Here is a 25013-nt window from a genome sequence, read left to right as displayed (position 1 = left end):
CATTAGATAGTACGGTAGAGAACAGTGCCCTAAATTGTAGCCTAAGCAGTGTTAAATTAATGTAAATATAAGTAGTAGTTGCGTGGAGTTAGACTGCTATAAGAAATTAAGGCAAAGGACACGTCATCAACGTAACATAAGCATTAAGCATTTGATTGTTCACGTTGTGTAGGAGGAGGATATTCTTATCAATCCACGATGGCGCACATGAACTTCTGATTGATTGTAATGATTTTGGCTGCTTTGACCTTTTCCTCCCCAGCAAGTGTGTGGAATGTATTGTTGTTGTCAGTCACACCACAATGAAATACCACACAGCCCGGGGGAAGAGGGTTAGGGTTTGAAAATTGGATGGGAATGGGGTTTTTTGGGAACGTTTGGTAGAGAGGAAAAAAAACACAGCATGGACAGTCAAACAACAAATGAAGAGAAACGAATCTTTGGATTTGAAGATATTGATAAATCTTTAAAGGGACATAAAGGAAGTGCACTACTGCATGCCAGAAGTTGTTTACTAAATGGATGGCTAGGTTACTGCAAAGTAGCACTACTACTTACTGCAACTTACTAGTAACTACGAAGAAACAAGTTGAGAGTACAGGGCTGCAGTCATTACGCAATTTCACTTGCCTGTCTGCCCTCAGAGAGAATAAACACTTAGAACATTAAATTGCTGTTAAACATAGCAAAAACATAGCAAATTTAGAAGCAGAGAGCAAAGAAATGCAGAGTCACATTCATAGAAGTTCACAGCAATAACATTACTTAAAAAAAAGTAGAAATGAATGGATACTGTTACTGTATGTTGTTGTACTTGTCCTGTTGAATTTGGGAAGTTGCATGCATCAAGCCATTCCTCCTATTTGCAGTACTCCTCCGTTCCATCTGACGCTCCGTCGATAAATGTTGGTGACCAGAAGACACCCTGTCCACTGCCTGCCAGCGGATGCTGAATTGCGGGTCGCTAATGTGAAGCCTGACTTCATCCTTTTTTCCATTGCACAGGGTGAAAGCCGCCCTGTAAATGTTGTTGGAAAACAGGAAGTGATATTAAAACACCACTGAGAAAAAAATATAAGGTACGTACGCTGTGTAGTGCAAAAAGTCACACTTTCAGTTTCAGAATCGACAGTACAATAGTTTCGAAAGGGCGTACTCTGCGTCTCCTTTTGAAGGATAAATAAGTATGGGCAAATTTTGCGGATCATTCCCCTCAAGCTAGGTGTAGTGTAAACTACGATTTTGGAACAAAATTAGAACTTCCCAGCAGGGCTCCCAGACCCTTAAAGACAGACGCTAAAATGTAGAATACCCCCAATCAGACCCCAAAAACGTGCGATACTGCTACCTGTCTGAGGCCTAGTGGAAAATGGTGACAAAACGTACTTTGAAAGTAAAGTAGGCCCAAATCCCCCCTTTCCCACCATGGATGTTCTTCAAACCACTTGCAACCAAAATTAGGCATTTCTCGACAAGTGCTCCAAGAGTAGACCCCAGAACCCAGTTGCCAAAATCTCGAACACCCCCAAACACATGCAATACTGCTAACCCTAACGAGCCCTAAGTTAAAAATAGTGTCAAACGCTTTCTTCAACTAGGCCCTAACACCCCTTTGCCACCATGGATTTTCTTCAAACCTCTTGCAATCAAAAGTATCCATACCCAGCGTTGCTCCAAGACCCCAAAACCCACCCACAAACACCAGGAACCCCCCCAAACAGCCCCCAGAAAACGCTAAAGTGTGCGAAATGCCTGAAAATGGAAAAACTTTTTCACCTCCCATTTTCTCCAAACCACTTTTATCCGGTATTAGACCTTTACAGCAATGCCCCCAGACCCGTCAACCCAGGCGGAAACAAGTTTAACCCCCCCCCCCCAAACAGCCAAAAAGCAAAAATGGAAAAATGGGCATTGAGAAATATTTAGCCCTAGTTCCAAAATCACTCCATGCGCGCTCTGCAGCTAGGCCCTAACTCCCCTTTGCCACCATGGATTTTCTTCAAACCTCTTGCAATCAAAAGTATCCATACCCAGCGTTGCTCCAAGACCCCAAAACCCACCCACAAACACCAGGAACCCCCCCAAACAGCCCCCCGAAAACGCTAAAGTGAGCGAAATGCCTGAAAATAGAAAAACTTTTTTACCTCCGATTTGCTCCAAACCACTTTTATCCGGTAATAGACCTTCACAGCAATGCCCCCAGACCCGTCAACCCAGGCGGAAACAAGTTTAACCCCCCCCAAACAGCCAAAAACCAAAAATGGAAAAATGGGCACTTAAAAATATTTAGCCCTAGTTCCAAATCACTCCATGCACGCTCTGCAGCTAGGCCCTAACTCCCCTTTGCCACCATGGATTTTCTTCAAACCTCTTGCAATCAAAAGTATCCATACCCAACGTTGCTCCAAGACCCCAAAACCCACCCCCAAACACCAGGAAACCCCCAAACAGCCCCCCGAAAACGCTAAAGTGAGCGAAATGCCTGAAAATGGAAAAACTTTTTCACCTCCGATTTTCTCCAAACCACTTTTATCCGGTATTAGACCTTCACAGCAATGCCCCCAGACCCATCAACCCAGGCGGAATCAAGTTTAACCCCCCCCCAAACAGCCCAAAAGCAAAAATGGAAAAATGGGCACTTAGAAATATTTAGCCCTCGTTCCAAAATCACTTCATGCGCGCTCTGCAGCTAGGCCCTAACTCCTCTTTGCCACCATGGATTTTCTTCAAACCTCTTGCAATCAAAAGTATCCATACCCAGCATTGCTCCAAGACCCCAAAACCCACCCACAAACACCAGGAACCCCCCCAAGTAGGCCCCCGAAAATTCTAAAGTGAGCGAAATGCCTGAAAATGGAAAAACTTTTTCACCTCCGATTTTCTCCAAAACAATTTTATCCGGTATTAGACCTTCACAGCAATGCCCCCAGACCCGTCAACCCAGGCGAAAACAAGTTTAACACCCCCAAAGAGCCAAAAAGCAAAACCACAAAAAGTGAGACTTAGCAAATTTCGGGCCTACCTGGAATTCAGTCCAAATTCACTGTGCCCCTAGGCCCTAACTCCCCTTTTCCACCATGGATTTCCTGAAAAACAAATGCAATCAACATTACACTGTGCCAGCAGTGCTCCCTGACCCCAAAACCCACCCACAAAAACCTAGAAGCCCCCCAAACAGCCCACCAAAGACAGGCAAGTGAGTAAAAACGCAAAAACTTTTTCACCATGGATTTTATCCAAAACACTTTTATCCGATATTAGACCTTCCGAGCTATGCCCCCAGACCCCTGCAGCAACCCACCAAAAAGCAGAACACCCCCAAACAGGCAAAAAGCAAAAATGGGCCTACCTTCAATTCAGTCCCAATACGCTCTGCAGCTATGCCCTAACTCCCCTTTTCCACCATGGATTTCCTGAAAAACAAATGCAATCAACATTAGACTGTGCCAGCAGTGCTCCCAGACCCCAAAACCCACCCACAGAAACCTAGAAGCCCCCCAAACAGCTCCCCAAAAACATGCAATACTGGTATGTTCAAAACATGGCAAATTGCGCTGTTCACAAAACATTGCTGTTTTCAGCACTTCCACTACTTCGATCCTCTTGAAACTCACATGGACAGTCACTTGTTCCAGCGATTCACAACAATCTCAGCAAGGCAGAACAAAATCAAACCACTGCGCTCTTTGAAGAAGAAGAAGAAGAAGAAGGAAGGTCTACGACTAGTTTTCACTTAGTTTTCACCCAAACACACGCGCCCGCAAAACACCCAAAAAGGACAAAATTCTGCCAATTCTGGACCAAAGAACACCAAACCCCCCTAAAACATTGCCAACATCATTATGAACGAGCCAATGTTAGAAATGGGATCCCTGGCCGGCCAGGGCTTACGCCAAAGTCAGTCAGAGACCACCACTTCCACGTCAGGGCAATGGAGTTACGCGCCAAGATAACCCCTGCTCACCCCCTTGGTAACGTAGCACGAGCAGTAAGGCTAAACTAAGAGGCAATGTGAGTTAAGTGTTTGCGCATGCACCCCAGCAACAACACCCAAGGCCCACCACAAAGGAAACTCCACACAAGGTTATATATAAAAATAGCCTTTGTATTACACCAAAACACATTAGATTAAAAACACACACTTTACAATGTGCCAACAGGCACGGGCAGAATTTACAGGGGATATGTACAAGACAGGGCCACCTGGACCACTGTCAGGAATCAGCACTTTTATAACTAGAAATACTATTAGAATTAGCACTTAGAACATAGAGTATAAATCACTTTAGCACACAACCAGTAACTACTGGTAACCGGTAAGTACCACCTGCGCAACCCTATCCACCTTAGGAGAATATTACGCAGGGAACCAGGACCCCCCTTTTCCACCATGGATGTTCTTCAAACCACTTGCAACCAAAATTAGGCATTTCTCGACAAGTGCTCCAAGAGTAGACCCCAGAACCTAGTTGCCAAAATCTCGAACACCCCCAAACACATGCAATACTGCTAACCCTAACGAGCCCTAAGGTAAAAATAGTGTCAAACGCTTTCTTCAACTAGGCCCTAACTCCCCTTTGCCACCATGGATTTTCTTCAAACCTCTTGCAATCAAAAGTATCCTTACCCAGCGTTGCTCCAAGACCCTAAAACCCACCCACAAACACCAGGAACCCCCCAAACAGCCCCCAGAAAACGCTAAAGTGAGCGAAATGCCTGAAAATGGAAAAAGTTTTTCACCTCCGATTTTCTCCAAATCACTTTTATCCGGTATTAGACCTTTACAGCAATGCCCCCAGACCCGTCAACCCAGGTGGAAACAAGTTTAACCCCCCCCCCCCAAACAGCCAAAAAGCAAAAATCGAAAAATGGGCACTGAGAAATATTTAGCCCTAGTTCCAAAATCACTCCATGTGCGCTCTGCAGCTAGGACCTAACTCCCCTTTACCACCATGGATTTTCTTCAAACCTCTTGCATTCAAAAGTATCCATACCCAGCGTTGCTCCAAGACCCCAAAACCCACCCACAAACACCAGGAACCCCCCCAAACCGCCCCCCGAAAACGCTAAAGTGAGCGAAATGCCTGAAAATAGAAAAACTTTTTTACCTCCGATTTTCTCCAAACCACTTTTATCCGGTATTAGACCTTCACAGCAATGCCCCCAGACCCGTCAACCCAGGCGGAAACAAGTTTAACCCCCCCCAAACAGCCAAAAAGCAAAAATGGAAAAATGGGCACTTAGAAATATTTAGCCCTCGTTCCAAAATCACTCTATGCTCGCTCTGCAGCTAGGCCCTAACTCCCCTTTGCCACCATGGATTTTCTTCAAACTTCTTGCAATCAAAAGTATCCATACCCAGCGTTGCTCCAAGACCCCAAAACCCACCCACAAACACCAGGAACCCCCCCAAGCAGGCCCCCGAAAACGCTAAAGTGAGCGAAATGCCTGAAAATGGAAACACTTTTTCACCTCCGATTTTCTCCAAAACAATTTTATCCGGTATTAGACCTTCACAGCAATGCCCCCAGACCCGTCAACCCAGGCGGAAACAAGTTTAACACCCCCAAACAGCCAAAAAGCAAAACCACAAAAAGTGAGACTTAGCAAATTTCGGGCCTACCTGGAATTCAACCCAAATTCGCTGTGCACCTAGGCCCTAACTCCCCTTTTCCACCATGGATTTCCTGAAAAACAAATGCAATCAACATTAGACTGTGCCAGCAGTGCTCCCAGACCCCAAAACCCACCCACAAAAACCTAGAAGCCCCCCAAACAGCCCATCAAAGACAGGCAAGTGAGCAAAAACGCAAAAACTTTTTCACCATGGATTTTATCCAAAACACTTTTATCCGATATGAGACCTTCCGAGCTATACCCCCAGACCCCTGCAGCAACCCGCCAAAAAGCAGAACACCTCCAAACAGGCAAAAAGCAAAAATGGGTCTACCTTCAATTCAGTCCAAATACGCTCTGCAGCTAGGCCCTAACTCCCCTTTTCCACCATGGATTTCCTGAAAAACAAATGCAATCAACATTAGACTGTGCCAGCAGTGCTCCCAGACCCCAAAACCCACCCACAGAAACCTAGGAGCCCCCAAACAGCCCCCCAAAAACATGCAATACTGGTATATTCAAAACATGGCAAATTGCGCTGTTCACAAAACATTGCTGTTTTCAGCACTTCCACTACTTCGATCCTCTTGAAACTCACATGGACAGTCACTTGTTCCAGCGATTCACAACAATCTCAGCAAGGCAGAACAAAATCAAACCACTGCGCTCTTTGAAGAAGAAGAAGAAGAAGAAGGAAGGTCTACGACTAGTTTTCACTTAGTTTTCACCCAAACACACGCGCCCGAAAAACACCCAAAAAGGCCAAAATTCTGCCAATTCTGGACCAAATAACACCAAACCCCCCTAAAACATTGCCAACATCATTATGAACGAGCCAATGTTAGAAATGGGATCCCTGGCCGGCCAGGGCTTGCGCCAAAGTCAGTCAGAGACCACCACTTCCACGTCAGGGCAAGGGAGTTACGCGCCAAGATAACCCCTGCTCACCCCCTTGGTAACTTAGCACGAGCAGTAAGGCTAAACTCGGAGGCAATGTGAGTTAAGTGTTTGCGCATGCACCCCTAGCAACAACACCCAAGGCCCACCACAAAGGAAACTCCTCACAAGGTTATGTATAAAAATAGCCTTTGTATTACACCAAAACACATTAGATTAAAAACATACACTTTACAATGTGCCAACAGGCACGGGCAGAATTTACAGGGGATATGTACAAGACAGGGCCACCTGGACCACTGTCAGGAATCAGCACTTTTATAACTAGAAATACTGTTAGAATTAGCACTTAGAACATAGAGTATAAATCACTTTAGCACACAACCAGTAACTACTGGTAACCGGTAAGTACCACCTACGCAACCCTAACCACCTTAGGAGAATATCACGCAGGGAACCAGGACCTCACAGGGAACACCTGTACTAGGAGAAAACAACCAACTAAATATCACCGTACATTTAGGGGTATAGGTCTGGGAACAAAACGAATGATGCATAAACATACATTCAGCGGTGTAAGAACAAGGCACATGATACATCAAAACACATTCAGAGGTGCAGCACAGGAGAATTCGCAGAAATTACCTTAGCACAGAACTTACATCAAAGTCCAGGTTGCGCCACTGCACCAAAACCTAAACGTAGCAGCTGCCCACTACTTGCTGGGCAGCTGAGGACAGTGACAGAACAGGGCCTAAATGGTGAGGGAAATGGATAGGGGGAGTCTGGAGGAGGAGTATAAAGGAGCATGATTGAGTTGTGAACTTGTGAACCTCAGGAATGCAGACTGAGGCACCTTCAAATCAATAAGGAATATAAGATGAAGACAGTGCTGCTGATGGACTTGTGATTAGGTGATTAGAGTTTTGTTGTGGTAAAAGTTGCAAAACAAAGAAAGACACACAGGAATAAAAGTGAATAAGGACGAAAAAAAGGAAGTCATTTTCAGGGCTCGGTGTCAGGGAAGTAGTGCTCGTCCTCAAACTCCATGAATTGAGACGGGAGTAGGTCAGGGAACAGAGAAGAACTTCCGTCACCTAAGTCGGTGTCCTCTTGTTCCTGCGTACATTCACGTACTTTGTAATCTGGTGGTATCAAGTGCTGATTCATCTTGATCAGTGTTAACTTCTCCACATTTTTGACCGAGAGGCGGCTCCTTTTTGAAGTTACAATGGCACCAGCAGCACTGAAAACACGTTCAGAAGACACCCTTGCGAGTGGGCAAGACAAATAATTTATAGCCAGGTTGGTGATCAGTGGCCATAGATCCATTTTTCTGTACCAATACAGCAATGGGTTCGTATTAGCAAAGACCTGTGTTGGCTCATCCAGATAGGCCTGCACCATCAACTCAAGGTTCTCCACGGTTGCTCCACTTTGCGTACCATCTGTGGCCTTCTCAGCGCTGGAACAAAGAAACCCTTTATGAGTTAGCCAATGCGCTTCCGACAATATTATGGCTGGGCCTGGTGCAGGTGAGGATGATGATACGGTTGCTGCTGGTGTCGTTAACGGCTGTGAGGGAAAGTGACTCCCTTCGCACACAGATTCAGAAGTGGAACTTAATGCTGGATGGCCTGCTGATTCAGTTGGACTTCTGACGGCTCCTTGAATTTTCTGCCGCTCTTTTTCGAACCGACTGGCTGACACAGCGAGCCAATGTTTGTACTTTGAAACATCTGCTTCATCAAAAGGAATTAATGCTTTGCTGGCCACTGCCTTTTTGTACAGTGGATCCAGAATAGTGGCACAAATGTAATGTTGTTCTGTATGTATGTTTTGAAGCCTTTCATTGGCAACTAGGTGGCTTAATAAGTTCTCCGCCAACCGATATGCATCTTGCTTTCCAACATCATCTCTGAACTTTGAAGACACCGCCTTCAGTTGGACCAAGCATGACCAACAATGGGATAGCTTTGCTCAAAGAACAGTCCTCCCTGCTGACTTCACGCGTGAAGACCTCAAAAGGACGAAGCATGTCTGTCAGGCTTTTAACTAGCTTCCATTCCTCCAACTCTAGCCTCTTGTCATTATGATCAGAACCTAGTTGAAAGACATAGTCATTGATTACTATGCACTGCTCAGACAGACGCTCAAGCATGTAAAAGGTTGAGTTCCAACGTGTTGCCACCTCCTGGATTAGTCCTTTGACTGGCACTTTATGTTCATGTTGAATGCTCCTCACCTCCTTCCGGGCCTTAAAAGAATGGCTGAAATGTGTGCAGATTCTTCGGCAGGTGGTCAGTAACTTTTTGACTGTGTTTTCAGTTTTCAAAAAATCTTGCACAACCAGGTTTATACAGTGCGCCAAACATGGCACTCTGAAATATTCACCGTCCTGCATGGCCTTAACTATATTACTGCCATTATCCGTGGAAACATAACCAACTATGCGATTTCTTGGTTGCAGCCATTCAGAGACCTTACTGTTAAACTCCTCCAAAATGTTTTTTGCAGTATGAGTTTTCTCCATGGCAAACATGGCTAATGTTGCATGTTTCCGAGTAGCTTCAAAAACTGTGTCCAGGTCAACAGCTGCACTAGACTTGTCTTTAACCCCTGCAAAAGACCCCGCAAAAGAGACCCAGTGTGCAGTGATGCACATGTAATCAAGGGCTTGGCAACTGGTCCACATGTCTGTTGTCAAGTGGATAGTGTGAACAGCACTCTTCTCCAGCATATCTTGATGTAGTGCTGGAACCGCAACTCTGGCAAAATAGGACCGGCTAGGAACCTTCCATTTAGGACAGACTGTTGCCACTAATTCTAGAAACCCCACCCCTTCCACGAAAGAAAAAGGGAGAAGGTCCAGCGCTAGCATTTTAGCCAGCTTTGCGTTATACAGACGTACCGTTGGGTGGTTGCGTTCAAATGGCGCCTCCGACCAGAACAGTCCGCGAATGGTGGGCTGGATCATTTTACGTGATGATGATGATGACGTCTTCAAACCAGTTAGGCCCAGTGATGTAGTTTTTCGCATTGGTGTCTGTCCAACACTCTTAGTGTGCCTCATAGATGTTGCAGGGGTAGAGGGTGTGGGCGATACCACTGCAGTGCTGCTGCCAGGGGTACTGGGTGTACCAGAAAAAATGTCTGTCGCTTCTTCACTTCCCCCCTGCATGATCAGATTCTCGTCATCATCAGATGCAATATCAATGGATACATTTGGATTTGTTTTCCTTTTGCTTTCCTTGATCTTCCTCATGTGTGTTTCCCAAATGATAGTGTGGTGTTGCTTGAGAGGACCTCTCTGGCCTCCGGTACCATAGTTGGTACCAAGCTTACCCCGACTAATGCATGCTTTACAAATCGAACAAACGACCATGTTTTCCGCCTTTGCGCTAACAGTAAAGAAGTCCCAAACTGGGGACTGGTGATGTCTGCTGAAGGTGGAGGTGCTACTTTGACTTTCAATGCCACATGAAGTGGAGGATGGGCGTGGCTGAATCTGTTTCTGTTGTTCACTTACAGCACCACTACTTGAGGTCGAGCTGGATGGAGGTCCATGCCGGCCCTTCTGACTAAAAAAGATGGGAGCTGTAGGTCGTGTTGCTGTTGTAGTTAACAGTGGTGGTACCAGTGCCACGCTGCCCATATCCCGCTCAGCAGCCATTCGGGATAGAGTGTAAATGTCTGTCTGCTGCATGCCTGCAGGGGCTGGAGTAACGACTGTGATGACTGGGTCATCGTCAGACTGTTCATCAGCAGCAGAAGACACAACTTCTTGTTCGTCGTCATCAGCCATAAGTCGAAGCTTTGCGGGAGCCTTCCTTTTAGGCTTAGCTACCTTTGTCGACTCATCATGGTGTGCCTCACTCTCAGACTGCATTTGTGGGTTCCAATCAGGATAAAGGTCATCAGAAGGAAGGGGGCTTGAAGAAGAACTTGTAGTAGTAGTAGCCCTCCTTGACCTTTTTCTTGCTGGGGATCTGGAAGACAATGAATCATCATCAGGAGGAGTGGCTTCCTCGGGTGATACCTCCTCTTGAATAGCAATTTCCTGATGTGCCCCTACTTCTGGAGGAAAAAGCGTTGTAGGCAGTTGTGCCGCTCCATGAACCTCTAGTCGCACCTCTCCATGCACCTGTCCATGCGCCTCTCCTTGCGGCTCTCCTTGCGGCTGTACTTGTGCCTCTACTTGCGGCTCTCCTTGCGGCTGTACTTGCGCCTCTCCTTGCCCATGTACTTGCACTTGTACTACTTGCACCTGTGTTTTGTGGCTGTGGTTGTTGAACACTCGTCAGCTGAATTACACCCGGCGTTGATTGGATGGTACTTTCTTGTGATGAGCCAACATCACTGGTCAATGGTGATTGAAAAACCAAAGTGGCTGCCGCAGCAGCACTCATGGTCTTGGACCTAACTTGGCGTGGTGCCACTGAGCCCAATGAAGCGGAGGTGCTGCTTCCAGCTTGGTCCCCGGTGGACACCGCTGCTGCTGCAGGCGTAGTTTTTTTTCACCAAAAAGGTTTTGGTGGGCACACCAGTCGCCTTGGTAGGTGGCGCCACTTGCTTCTTCTGCTCCTTCTTACTGGCAGTAGCACTATCAACTTTTTTCGCTGAGGCGCTACGGCAACTTTCTTTTGGGCCATCTTCTTGAGATGTCAGAACAGCAGGCCGCATTTGCACGAGTTGCAGAGTTGTCTTGTCTGTGGCCACACGTGACGTCACGTGACGTTGTGCTGCACACACCGCTGCAGGACTTCTTCGTAGCACTGGTGGTTCTCTTGTGCACCTAAAAGCAATGGAAGCCAGAGGAACATCAGTTATACACCCCAAAAAGTCGAAAAACACTCAAAAATCACCCCAATCCCATGCCATCCATGCCCTCAATGATGTTTAAATTCAAGACACCCCACAGAAAGACTAGGCCCCAGCACCACTCACTACACCTGGGCCTACTGGCTAGTGAGGCTTTACAGGCACCCCAAAATTAAAAAAAAAATCAACATATAACAGTGAGCTAAAATTCCATGACATAAATGAGAATTAAGTTAAAAAACAAATCACAGAAACAGTTGTAACACGGACCCATGACTAACCCTGGGCCTACTGGATACTGTGGCTACCCACCACAATATATATTTTGTTAAAGTTGGGAAAAAAGTTTTAGAACTGTAGTTGCCTCAACTGCAATGACCCAAACAAACAACACCAACTTACTTGTAAAATCTCAAGTCCAAAAGTGATCCAAACACCAAAGTCCAAAAAGTCTTCAAATACAAATCCAGCAGCAGTCACAGAAAGTAATCCTTCCAGCTCCACAGCCAAATGAAAAGTGACCAGTACATGCACAAAGCACTGGGAGGAGCCTGCTGGACAGGAACAGGAAGTTGGAGACTCTGGGGCACTTCCTTCCTCCCACCCCACCCCAAAAAAAGGACTCCTGCACCAAAAAGTACAGCCAAATGTCAATCTGAGGAGTTATTCTGATCAAAATCATCATTTTCACAAGGTTTATGCTTCCTGCTGTGGATTTCTTGTGCAGAATTGTAATTTTTGCAATTTCGGGAACGCGAGCTGTTCAAATCGCCGGAAGTCAGCTGCGCGCCGTCGCGGGCCTTTATGACGTAATCGCGTTGTCAAACTCTTGCCATGCAAGATGGCAAGCCGTGATAACGTAATTGCGTTCGAAAAACTCTCGCGCGATCACGCAGCAAGATCTAAAATGGCGCAGCACACGCAAAACCGGGAGAAAAACAACTCGGCGGACTCAGAATCACGGTAAGTCAACGTCGCGCGCGCGATATTGGATTTTTCAAGCGCTACCAAGCAAAATTATTCGCAGTTTGGGAATTTGCGGATTATTGGGTGAATTCGCGCGATTCGCGGATCGCGAAATTGTCAAAAATCCGCAAATTCGCCCGAAAAACAGATTTTACGCCCATGCTTACCATCGAATCGTGTATATACTAAGAGATGGGGATTTTCTACACAATGTTAAACGATTTGTCACTTTCAGGGTCAATTGGGAGTCTCTTAGCTTTGGCCAGATTATGCAATGCAGCACAGGTGACAATGATTTTGCAGCATATTTTTGGATCATACTCTCGGGCCCCCCACTTTTGTGCAGACATTGGAATCTGCCATTTAAGTAAACCAAATGTTTGCTCAGTAATGCTCCTTGTTTGTTTGTGAGCAGCAGGTCTGGGCTGGGAAGCCAAAACAGCCCTGGCAATTTTATCAGATCAGCCCCTGCCTGGCCCCGAGAGGCTGAAAACGCTTGCTTGCTGCTTTTGCTACTGGGGCCGATATTGCACCACTGCTGCAAAACTTTCGGTAGTCATTTATTTAAAACTTTTTCGAGAGCATTAAGTTGTAAAATGTGACCAATAATTAATGGCTGACCAAGTAGTCAGCATAGATATTTCTGCAGAAAATCTTGTTTTTTTTAGTTTCCTGAAGTTTTTTGAGTTCTTCAGATATTTTGTACATTCTGCAAATGTACACATATTTTTTTAATTTTCCACACATTTTCTATCTCCATGCTAAGACAAAGTCTGTTAATATATCAAGAAGTGATAAAAAATGAGGTAAGCCAAGCTACTACCAATAGATAAGCAATATTACAGGAGCTGACTACGGTACTCATTCATTCTATTAGTAGCTCTGCTGAGTTGCCGGCTTAGCAGAGTAGGGTATATACCACAGGAAGAAACCCTTTATGCTCAAATCCGGAACCAAGGTATTATAAAAGTATTATAATAGTGAATTTGTGACCCTCATTTGTGAACAGGTATATTCAAGATGTGAGAACCAAGCAAAATAATTCGCAGTTTGCGAATTTGCGGATTATTGGGTGAATTCGTATGATTCGCGAAATTGTCAAAAATCCGCAAATTTGCCTGCAAAACGGATTTTACGCCCATGCTTACCATCGAATCGTGTATATACTAAGAGATGGGGATTTTCTACACAATGTTAAACGATTTGTCACTTTCAGGGTCAATTGGGGGTCTCTTAGCTTTGGCCAGATTATGCAATGCAGCACAGGTGACAATGATTTTGCAGCATATTTTTGGATCATACTCTCGGGCCCCCCACTTTTGTGCAGACATTGGAATCTGCCATTTAAGTAAACCAAATGTTTGCTCAGTAATGCTCCTTGTTTGTTTGTGAGCAGCAGGTCTGGGCTGGGAAGCCAAAACAGCCCTGGCAATTTTATCAGATCAGCCCCTGCCTGGCCCGAGAGGCTGAAAACGCTTGCTTGCTGCTTTTGCTACTGGGGCCGATATTGCACCACTGCTGCAAAACCTTCGGGATGTCATTTATTTAAAACTTTTTCGAGAGCATTAAGTTGTAAAATGTGAACAATAATTAATGGGTGACCAAGTAGTCAGCATAGATATTTCTGCAGAAAATCTTGTTTTTTTTAGTTTCCTGAAGTTTTTTGAGTTCTTCAGATATTTTGTACATTCTGCAAATGTACACATATTTTTTTAATTTTCAACACATTTTCTATCTCCATGCTAAGACAAAGTCTGTTAATATATCAAGAAGTGATAAAAAATGAGGTAAGTCAAGCTACTACCAATAGATAAGCAATACTACAGGAGCTGACTACGGTACTCATTCATTCTATTAGTAGCTCTGCTGAGTTGCCGGCTTAGCAGAGTAGGGTATATACCACAGGAAGAAACCCTTTATCTCAACGTCTGTTTTTATTCTACCCCCAAAAGGGAGTACGCAGGAGAAAAGGTGACAGTTACACAGCGATAAGCCTACAACCCTCAAGGGGCCGGCCGCGTCACGAAAAAATTTGCAATAACATACTGTGTGTACATGGTCAGTAATCACGTCAGTCTCATACATAGCATTCCGCCTAAATCCCAATCGGGCCGGCCGCTGTAAAGAGTAGTGCGTGCTGTCCACCACGCCTAAATGTCACCACGCATAGGGTCGGGCCCTTAAGATCGGGAGTCAACCAGAGGTCTAACCAAAACAACTATCGGACCATAGCGGTCCAACAAACAACCAGGAGCCTAGAGGAAGGCAACAGAATAATAAGGATAGTGCAAAGAGGGACTAGAGGGAAAGACAGAAAAGAGAAAGTCAGGAAAGGGGGAGCGAGAGGACCCGGAGAGGAGCAGTCGTCGGGGCACACATCAGTAAGCACAGTTCGGTCTCTAGGGCCATCACCTCATGGGTCTACGATGGGTAAAGGGGATCACAGCATCATCTACTAAACGCAGCGCCCTCAGCCTAGGAGGCATGCTTCTCGCATGTTCAGTTTTGCACAGATAGGTCACCAAGGGCTGCCACACTTTCTCAAAGCGTGTAGTGCGAGACTGTAGTCTCGCGGAGAGCAGTTCCATAGTGATGACATGCCAGAGTCTTTCAAACCATGCGGCAAGGGGGGGGGGGGGCTCCGCCTTCTTCCAATACAGGGCAATAAGTTGTCTGGCAGCACCCAGCATTTGTAATGATATATTCCATTCGGATCACTGAAATAATATAGACTGCCAAAATATCGACCTGCAAAAATATCGTTGCCAAAATATCGACAGACAAAATATCGACTTTCTATCTACAAACAGGTAAGTACAAAAATATCGAGTACAAAATATCGTTAACAATAATATAGATGTAAAAAATATCGACTTTATTAAAAACAGTGTTAAATTAAATTAATATTAAATTTTAATGACTAAAATATACTTAAAAATACTTAAATTAAATTATAATTAAATAATAAATGAAAATAATAGAAAAAAAATTTACAATCTTATTTGTTGACCCTGAACCCTAAAATATACCCCTTTACCCAAAAACCCAAAACTGACCCTGAACCCTAAAAATACCCCTTTACCCAAAAACTAAAAACTGACCCTGAACCCTAAAAATGCCCCTTTACCCAAAAACTGAAAACTGACCCTGAACCCTAAAAATGCCCCTTTACCCAAAAACTGAAAACTGACCCTGAACCCTAAAAATGCCCCTTTACCCAAAAACTGAAAACTGACCTTGAACCCTAAAAATGCCCCTTTACCCAAAAAACTGAAAACTGACCCTGAACCCTAAAAATGCCCCTTTACCCAAAAACTGAAAACTGACCCTGAACCCTAAAAATGCCCCTTTACCCAAAAACTGAAAACTGACCCTGAACCCTAAAAATGCCCCTTTACCCAAAAACTGAAAAATGACCCTGAACCCTAAAAATGCCCCTTTACCCAAAAACTAAAAACTGACCCTGAACCCTAAAAATACTCCTTTACCCAAAATTTATCAATATTATTTAATTACCAATTAATTATTAATTAACAATAACAATAAAGTAAATATATTAGGACATTAGCTGTAATTATTTTAATAATTAATATTATTTTTTCCCAATTAATTACTTAACAATAACACAAAATTATATATATTAAAATGTACATTAATTAATGTAATTAACTAATTACAATTAATCAATTACCAATTAATTACTAATTCAAAATATGTACAAAATTATATTAATTAATTAACTAATTATTATTAATTATCAATTAATTATTAATTATAAATGTTTACAAACATATATTAATTAATTAATTATTATTAAATTACTTCCCACCCTATTCCCCTATAAACCCAGAACCCGCTACAGAATTACATGACGCAATTATTAAAAAAACAAATTCCATTTAATTAAATATTTTATAACATTAATACACACTTTTCACACATATTATTACATAAAAATACACTATAAAATATTATATATTATTAAAAAATCGATATTTTTGCTATCTATATTTTAAACAGTCGATATTACTTCACTTACCTGAAAAACGATATTTTTGTAGTCGATATTATGTCCAGTCGATATTTTGTCCAGTCTATATTTAAAACTCGATATTATGTCCAGTCGATATTTTGGAGTCGATATTTTGTCTGTTCACCATTCCATTCACTTCGGGTCAGAGCGAGCAGATTGGCAGGTTTGATTCCCAGCAACACTGTACTAGCGGCGTCAGGCAAAGGGAACCCCAGGACCCCTCTTATGTGGCTCAGGACCTCTTTCCAAAAGATAGCGATCAGGGGGCAGGTCCACCAGATATGTAGGAAATCCCCAGGCACATGATGGCACCTCCAGCAGCCGGGAGAGGAAGAGGGAAACATTTTATGCAAGCACTGAGGCGTGTAATACCACTGTGTCATTACTTTGTATGCGTTTTCTTGTTGTGGTATGCTGCGGTACACATTGGGGATATCTCTCCATAAGCGAGTCCACTGTGTCGGCGTGATGTCGGCTCCCAGCGTCGTGTGCCATCTTTGTTGGTACGGTTGCGAGGAGGGAGTCTGAGGGTGTTGCAATATCTGATAAATCTGGGAAATTAGGCCCTTCGTGTCAGTGCAGGAGCGGGCCAGGCGCTCGAACGGAGTAAAGTCCCGGGTGGCCCCAGGGTATATCGCGTCCGTCAAGGCCCAATGGCGCAGCTGGAGATATTGCAACTCAGCTTCAGGTGGAAGCCGAAACTCCTCCCTACAATGGGCAAAAGATTTAAAGGTACCCCCATCAAAGAGATCCGTAAGGACTCTGCAGTCGCCCTGTGTCCATTTACCAAAGGCTCTGGTGCGATAAGCCGGTGTGAACCACGGGTTGCCCTCAATAGGGGTGTGTGGGGAGGGAAAAGTCGTGAGACCCCTTCGTACCGCTATCCTATCCCACACGTCCAGTACTGTCTTTGTGGGCACCGCCAGATACGCGCTCGGAGACCGCCCCGCTTTATGGGTCCAAGCCAAATCCCAGATAGTACGGCCAGTGACCGCCCTGTCCATATGGATAATTAACAAAAAGTGAGCGACCCAAATAAACCCTTGAGGGCTTGGGTAATTAAACTGAAAAGGTAAGAGTGCCTTCAAGGGAATTTATTTTAGTATGTATTTTGTAATTTGTGATGGCTTTAAAAGGATGAATTCATAATCCTTACTGTGAACAAATCGAGTGCTATTAGACTCTAATTCAATGTAAACTCAATTTTAACAGGACACAACATATAAACAAAACACGAGGTGTATTAGAAAAATAGATTTTTATCAAAAGGAATTTTAAAGGATACACTTCATATACAGATAAGTAAACAAACAAAGAATAGGTCTGTGGGTACACACAGAAATAAATCAATACGTGACTCAACAGAACCTAAAAGACATCTATCCCCAGTCACATTGAATAAAACAAGATAGGGATAAGATGTAGGGTCGACGTTTCGGTTTCCTAAGAGTTATTTGTAGAAACCATCTTTAGGACTGCTGTCAATTGAAATCTGTACAGAGATATTGTAATCTATTCGACGTTTTCAGCACCCTCTTAGCATATAGAGCAAGTAGTGGACTTTGCTGTGCTAATGGTGGCGTTTCGAGGTATGCAATCGCCCGATGAGCTGTATGTCATCAAACAAGTGAATTAAATCACAACTCCAAGTTAGAAGATAAATCTTTCCATACGTAGATGGTCAATTTCAGAGCAGATAATTCGACAACCATACGGTGGTAATCTTTTTAAAGTAGCGAGCAAAGATTGTATTGTATCAACCTTTGGGACCGGTATAAATGCCGAGCCGAGTCAGAAATTAACTTGCCGCATGCAGAAAATTAATTTCAAAGCGGAGATTCACCAAGTCATGGAGCGAGAAACTAGTAACAAGCAGAATGCCGTGCGACGTGCAGTCGATTCGTCCCGTCTCTGTACAGATTTCAACTGACAGCAGTCCTGAAGATGGTTTCTACAAATAACTCTTAGGAAACCGAAACGTCGACCCTACATCTTATCCCTATCTTGTTTTATTCAATGTGACTGGGGATAGATGTCTTTTAGGTTCTGTTGAGTCACGTATTGATTTATTTCTGTGTGTACCCACAGACCTATTCTTTGTTTGTTTACTTATCTGTATATGAAGTGTATCCTTTAAAATTCTTTTTGATAAAAATCTATTTTTCTAATACACCTCGTGTTTTGTTTATATGTTGTGTCCTGTTAAAATTGAGTTTACATTGAATTAGAGTCTACTAGCACTCGATTTGTTCACAGTAAGGATTATGAATTCATCCTTTTAAAGCCATCACAAATTACAAAATACATACTAAAATAAATTCCCTTGAAGGCACTCTTACCTTTTCTGTCCATATGGAGCCACCCTTTCTCACTCCTCCTGGTGCCCCACTCAACCACAAATCGCAGGTGAGCGGCCCAATAATAATCCGCTAGATTAGGGCATGCTAGTCCTCCGCGATCTCTCGGGCCATAAGGAGTGCTTGGGAGAAGCGGGGTCTATTATTCCCCCATATGAAGTTGGTGCAGTCTTTTTGCAAGGCTCAGATATTTGGAAAGGGGATAGGCGTGGGCAGGCACTGAAATAGGCAAAGGAGTTTGGGCAGGATAGACATTTTGATTGCATTGAGTCTTCTCAGCCATGAAGGGATAAGCGATTTCCATCTTCTCAGGTCATCAAGGATCGATTTGCGACAATCTTTCCAGTTAAGTGACGACCAGCCTTCTAGTGAGGGGGTCAAGAGTAGGCCGAGGTATCTAATGTGGCGAGCGGTCCATCGGTATGGACATAACCGCTCTAGCGAGGGGACATCAGACTGAGGGATCGTAAGGTTAAGTACCCAGGACTTATTGTGATTGATTTTCAGACCGGAGGTGATTTCGAAGGTGCAGAGCGCTGCATGGAGCGCTGGTAAAGACTGTCGGGGCTCCATAAGGCTAAGGATGAGGTCATCTGCGTAAAGCGCGACTTTATGGATTTGTCCACCCATCGGAATGCCGTGAATGCCCGGATTGCGACGGATCACATCCGCCAGAGGCTCTATCGCCAAGGCAAACAGCAAGGGCGAGAGAGGACAGCCCTGTCTAGTCCCTCTACCGATGTTGATTGGGTCCGTTAACCGCCCATTCACGCGGATCCTAGCCTTTGGCGCAACATAAGGTGCCATGATCCTGGCGACCATCTTTGGACCAAGCCCCACTTTGCAAAGGACCGCCCGGAGGAACGACCAGTCCACCCGGTCGAACGCTTTCTCAGCGTCCAACGAGAGGAGACAGGCCGGGATCTGCCAGTGGTGAGCCTTCCTCACCAGATTTTCCGTACGTTATCGGCTCCTTGGCGTCCACGGATAAAGCCCACCTGATCCGAGTCGACGAGGTCAGGCATATGGGGGTCCAGCCGTTTAGCCAGCACCTTGGTATATATTTTAAAGTCGGTATTGAGTAGCGCTATCGGGCGGTACGACGAGCAAAGTGTGGGGTCTTTCCCAGGCTTCGGAATTAAGGCTATTTCCGCCATTCCCATATCTGGGGAAGGGCCCTGGCCCTCATCAAAAGAGGCGAAAAGCCGAAGGAGGTAGGGACTCAGCTGAGACTGGAACAAGCGATAGAAGGAGAGTGGCAAGCCGTCGGGGCCTGGCGTCTTCCCCAGATTGAGCTCCTTAAGAGCCGAGGCTATCTCGTCCTGCGTTATCGACTCCTCCAGAAGCTCAGCCATGAGGGGGTGCAACGTCGTCCCGCTATACTGCTCCAAGACTTCTTCCATCCGGGCAGGAGTTGGCGGTTCCGCCGTGTAAAGTGAAGCATAATAATCCCGGAACGCCCGCAGTTTGTCTCCCGCCGCCGTCGCTCGCGCCCCATTAGGGAGCACCACATTCGCATTATGGGATCTGGCCGCCTTGACCCTCAGCCGTCTCGCTAGGAGTTTTCCAACCTTATCCCCTCCGTCAAAATGCAACTGTTTCAGAGCCAGAAGGGAGCCCTCAGCCCTGTTCGTACGCAGCAGTCGCAGTTGACCCCGAAGATTTGCCAGGTGGCGTCTTGTCTTCAAGGTAGATCCCTCCTGATCCTGCGCCTCCGCAGCTTTCAGGTCCCTCACCAAGCCATCTTCCACCGCCCTCCCCTCTCGTGCCCTCGCAATCACCAGGGATGTAATGTGGCCCCGTATCGTGGCCTTAAAGGCGTCCCAGACCACCGAAAAAGGCGTCTCGGGCAGGTCGTTGGTCTCAAAATAGGAGATAATGGCTGTGCGAATGTCCTCAACAGACGCCTCATCACGAAGGATGTGCGGTGGCAGATACCATTTCCGCTCTCGGGGGGACAGTTCCGCGGATCCCGAAGGAGCAGTTCCACATGCGCATGGTCCGAGATGGATATGTCCACCACGTCCCTGAGGAGGTCATGGGATAGGAACATATGATCGATGCGAGAATAAGAGCGGTGGGCGCTCGAATAAAAAGAGTACTCTCTCTTATCCGGGGAAAAATAGCGCCACGCGTCAAACAAACCTAGGTTGCCAATCTGTTTGCGAAGCGCCAGAGACATCGCCCCAGCCCCGTTAAAGGAGCCCTCACTCCGGTCGATCGTTGGACACCATACCATGTTAAAATCTCCCCCAAGAATCAGAGAGGGGCTACCCTGACGTACCTGCTCGCGCAAGAGGTCTCGGAGGAAACGATCCTGCGCCAGATTGGGGGCATACACATTGCACAGTGTAAGATGTCGTAGTCCCACCTCAACAGTCACCTTAAGGAAACGGCCATCACCACTTCGGAAGAGCCTATCCTCCCCCGCCTGATGCCAGCTTTGCATAGAATCGCCACCCCTAACGTTTATAGAGCGACCATCAATCTTCCAGGTAGCACAGGAAGTTAGTCACTGCAAAATGTTGGGCTCCATCAGGCACATGCATCATTGTTAAAGATTGCGATTCCTTAAAAATCGCAAATAAGGAATCGCAATCTTTAACAATCTTAAAACGTGATGCAACAAAAAAATTGTGATAAATTAAAGAATCGCTAAATATTGCAAATATAATAGCGATTTCGGTAATTGCAAACTCGCTATTAGCGATTTCGCTATTTGCGAAATCGCAATTACCAAAGTCGACTTTTGATCCATCTTGATGACATCAGAACCAGGAAGTGAGCAGCACAAGCCTCATTTTCAGTGCACAGTCTCAGGGAGAGGAGGAAGCCGGCTCTGGGAGCTGAACAGGAGTGGGACTGAGACATTGGAAACACCTGGCATTTTTAAGAAGCTTCAAATCAGCAGAGGGCAGCCAAACAGGCAGGAAGAGGAAAATTAAATTACATTTTCTGAAAAAGAAATTGACACCCTCATTGAGGGAGTAGTCCACAGCCATGATAAGCTGTTTGGCAAATTATCATTAAAAGTGGCAGAGCAGGAGAAAAGAAAAATATAGATCCGGATCCAAAACAGGGTGAATGCCATTGGGGTGACACACCGCACCATTGAAGAGTTGAAAAAATGATGTTACGACTTGCGCAGTCGGGCTAAGGTGTGCATTGCTGACTGGCTTAAGGAGGCAATGAAGACTAGAGGGGAACACCAACAGACACTGGAAACACTCCCATGGAGGACTTGGTTGAATCCACAGTCCAGTCTGAAGCTGTTGTTGGTGTGACAAAGCTAGACACGTCAGGAGCAGCAAACACATCTGAAGGTAAGATGAATGCATGTTACCACTGTCCTAAATTATAAAGGTAGAACATGACCTCAGTACAGCACAAGTGCACACTTTGAACATCCAGTACACAATGTATTCATAATGGGAAGTCCATTTATTGTGTTTTTATCTAGGAACCTAAATCGATATTTCTATTTTATGCCCTTGTACGGTTATAATCAATAATATCCCTATAATGGCTTAGGAATCATATCCATATTTAGTTGTAGCCCATGCAGTCACATTAAGCAAGGCTACTTCCCCGGATTCCTAGAAAGCACAACGAGTTCTCTAAACAAACCAAACCTCCAGCAACCTGGGAAATCCCCATCTGCTTTTGTTTTGATTTCGTCCTAGAACTCTTGTGAAGCACTGTAAGAACGGCCAGTTCTTAGTGACATCTTTATTGACGTCTTATGTCCAACCTTACGTACACCTTTCTGGTATAAATATACCAGCGTTGCCTTAAGCAAACACACGGTGGTGGTTTTGGAGCTGAGCAGCTATCTACTTGCCCGAGAGCCCAGCTGATGCGAGAGCCCACGGACGCTGCCCCTCCCTTCTGACGCACTGAGAGAGACGCTGTCTTTTCTCCTGCCGAGAAATCCAGCTCCGGTGTTCTCAGCTGCCTTCGCGGGCTGCTGGGATATCGAGTCCTGAAAGAGAGATACCAGACCTCCTGCATTCTATTACCCAGGTACAGAGCTGGCTAAACCCTTAAAGAGAATTCTTGAGTCAGATTCTTGGCAAAACCAACTTAACTTAAACTGCTACTTACTTACTCCTTCCCACGTATTAGGCTTAGGTCAGGTACACCGGGGTAGGCGTATTTAGAAGCACCAGTTGAGTACGTTAGTCAATGTATATATGTATGTATATATTTTATCCATTTTAAAGTATCTTATGGCTAAGAAACCATATCAATGCTTTTACAGTATTATTTCATTATAGTCCTTTTACTGTACGCACTTTACTTTACATTAAGTATTGCAATTATGGCAATTCATTTCTCTTGCATGAGAAAGAAGACTGTTCAATAAATTACACCTTTTATTGAAAACGCCCGTCTCTCTTTTCTCTGCACTCTGGTGAAACTAAGTACGCACGATTGACTGAGTGAAATAGCTGTCTATTGTTTTCACACGACTCTAGAGATACACTCTTAATCTGAGGGAGCACAGTTGTCATGTTATATGGTTGTCAGAAGCTAATCCCTTCTTGTCTATCCAGGGAGGTTACACTCCTCGTTTATTCGAGAAAGTTTCTAGTGACCTCTGAGCTAGCTGGCAAACCTTAAGTCTAATATAGTCAGTAGAGACCTAGTCGACCTCAGTCCTACGTCTACACTGCTGAATATATTATTCCAATGCGCAGAGCCTATTGGGAATATAGGAACTACACTACATGGCGCCCAACGTTTGGTAAGGTGATAAATCTAACGCAAGACGTTAGAGTAACTCAGTCGTGCTTTTTCACACAGACCCTTTTTCCCGTAAATACTCCAAAAGACGGCTGGAGTGGGTAAGAGGTTAACTTAGTAGGAAGAGATTGCTATGTATAGTTTTTGGTTTAGTCAACGTTGAAGGATACAGTGTTCCAAAATATTGTGCACCTAATCTTTGTTTCCTTGAAACTTGATCTGCAGCAAAAACCTTTCGGCCAGTAAAATGGGGGAAAGTGAAGACGAGAGGGAGGCAGCTAGAATAGCAGCTCGACTCCTAGAGGAGGACACGAGTCTCCTACAGAATGACCCGAATGCTATACTCATTCCGGTCAACATAAGAAAAACTATAACTCTTAAACTTATAGAAAACGGACTGACATCACGAGTTGGTACAGTCATATTCGTGGTAGAGGCCCATGAATATCGGCAGACAGAGGTATTCTATTCATGGATAAACTTTCCAGCAGCAAACGCTGTAACACACGAATTCCACTATTACAAAATAGAGGAACCACCGGATGAATACACTCCTTTTGAGGAGGTTGAAATCCCATTAAAATACCAAGAGCACCTGCTCTGGTTTAAAGGCGCCCTAAAACGTAATAATCACATCACCAGGCTTGGTCCACTAGGTAGACCAGGAGCAACGTGGCCGGTTCTAGCCAGCTACACACCACATCCAGACAACGAAAAAATGTCAGACCGGGAACTTTTAGCCCAGCTAAAAGTACTAATTAAAATACATAGACAATTAGTCCAATATGTAATGCGGACTTCAACAGTCCAACCAGCTATTAACATTCCACAGCTGACCCCTCATCAGGGAAACACAAACAAAATTACACCACAGAACATACAATCATGTCTTGGTAAAACACCCGCAAAACGGGAACAAATTCCATTCTGGCTAGCACAAAAGATAACTCAAATAGAGGCAGTATTTCCGGATACTACCCCTAGTGAGAAACACAGAATTCTGACTATCTGTCTTCCAATGGGGATCGCACCGCATGTGGAGGATTGTGACACTTGGGGCACAGTCTTTGCTTCCATTTACACAAAAACACATGGTGTTCCGTCCATGGCGGTAATACCAGATGTACTAAGACAGATTCAAAATGAATACGGTCCAGAACCTGCTTTAACTCTGGGTATGAAATTACTGAAAGACTTCAAGCAGGTCTGGGCTATATTATTAGCCAACATAAAAGGAGAAGCAGCATCTGTGGCGATCCGCCAGAAATTGAAAGAAACAGATATAGCAGACCAACCAATTGAACTTGCCAGAATCATAGAAAAATCCTATGAAGAACTAGGTGGAGATAGTTTGGGTGGGAAACCGGTAAAACCCCAACTAACTGAAAATCCGGAAAAGATATTTATTAAAAATAATCTAAACACTCCAAAAAAGAGCTGAGCTGGGATGGAAATAAACAATCCACTCCCAAAGAAAAAAGATTCCAGTCCAGAGGAAGGTCTCCTCGGCGGAGAGAAAGATCTCCGGACCAAGAACATAAGTCTCCCCAGAGGGAGCCCTCTGAGAAAAGATACAA

Source organism: Lissotriton vulgaris, chromosome 3_1 (assembly GCF_964263255.1).
Source record: "Lissotriton vulgaris chromosome 3_1, aLisVul1.2, whole genome shotgun sequence".
Lineage (NCBI taxonomy): Eukaryota > Metazoa > Chordata > Amphibia > Caudata > Salamandridae > Lissotriton > Lissotriton vulgaris.
This window is presented reverse-complemented; position numbering follows the sequence as displayed.